The sequence below is a fragment of the Mus caroli genome, chromosome 4, assembly GCF_900094665.2.
Source record: "Mus caroli chromosome 4, CAROLI_EIJ_v1.1, whole genome shotgun sequence".
In the NCBI taxonomy this organism is placed as follows: domain Eukaryota; kingdom Metazoa; phylum Chordata; class Mammalia; order Rodentia; family Muridae; genus Mus; species Mus caroli.
This window is the reverse complement of record NC_034573.1, coordinates 113,596,457-113,597,538: the sequence shown is the minus strand read 5'-3', so window position 1 is coordinate 113,597,538 and position 1,082 is coordinate 113,596,457. Positions and strand designations below refer to the sequence as shown.

At 36.3% G+C, this 1,082-nt stretch overlaps 1 protein-coding gene across 2 annotated transcripts in view; it reads right to left on the bottom strand.

Annotated features, from left to right (window-relative positions):
• Rhbdl2 (rhomboid like 2) overlaps positions 1 to 1,082 on the bottom strand; it is a 30,911-nt gene that overhangs the window by 5,431 nt on the left and 24,398 nt on the right. The window lies entirely within an intron of this gene.

Sequence of the window (1,082 nt, the reverse complement as noted above, 5' to 3'; positions counted from 1 at the left end):
CTTTCTTTCTTTCTTTCTTTCTTTCTTTCTTTCTTTCTTTCTTTCTTTCTTTCTGTTGTTGTTGTTGTTGTTTGGTTTTGGGTTTTTTGTTTGTTTTATTTTTCAAGACTAGGTTTCTCTGTAGCCCCAGCTATCCTAGAACTCACTCTGTAGACCAGGCTGGCCTCAAACTCACAGAGATCTGTCCGCCTCTGCCTCCTGAGTGCTGGGATTAAAGACTCCCAGTTTAAAGCAATGTTAATGTGCCAGATATTTACAAAGTAAACCATAGATGCAACAGCCAACTTTTAAAATGCATCAGGGAAGGCCATTGCTGCTCTACTTTGGACCACAAAATAAAACGTAGTGTTTCATTTTATTAATGACACAATTTCATTTGCCAGTAATTAAATACAAGTAATATAAAAATCAACATCTAACATGTCAATAAATGAGGAAGTAAGTCTGTAAAATTCATCTAAGCCTTTCTGGTTAATATTCTCTTGATATTTCATTCTCTTTCCCAGTAGTAGTTCAGAAAGATTTAACTAATGTCTGAGCATCTCTTCCATTTTCTACAATAACTGGAAATGCCAGGAACAGTCTATTATTTTTAAATTATATTTTCATAATTGTAGTATTCTGTATGTATATACATGCTTGCATGCATGTGTGTGCATCTGTGTGTGTGGGCACATTCCTTGCATGTGGAAATCATAGGAAAGTTTCTCTCCTTCCACCATGTGGGTCCAGGAGATTGAACTCATGTTCAGGGTTAGTGGCAAGAGCTGTTGAGTCATCTCACTGGCTTTAGGATGATTTTATATATATATCATATATATATATATATATATATATATATGATTTTATATTTATTTATATATATACATATATATATGTTTAGGATGATACACACACAAACATGTATGTATGTGTGTGTGTGTGTGTGTGGGTGTGGGTGTGGGTGTGTGTGTACACACTGTCACTGTCTTCAGACACATCAGAAGAGGGCATTGGATCCCATTACAGATGGTTGTGAGCCACCATGTGGTTGCTGGGAATTGAACTCAGGACCTCTGGAAGAGCAGTCAGTGCTCTTAACC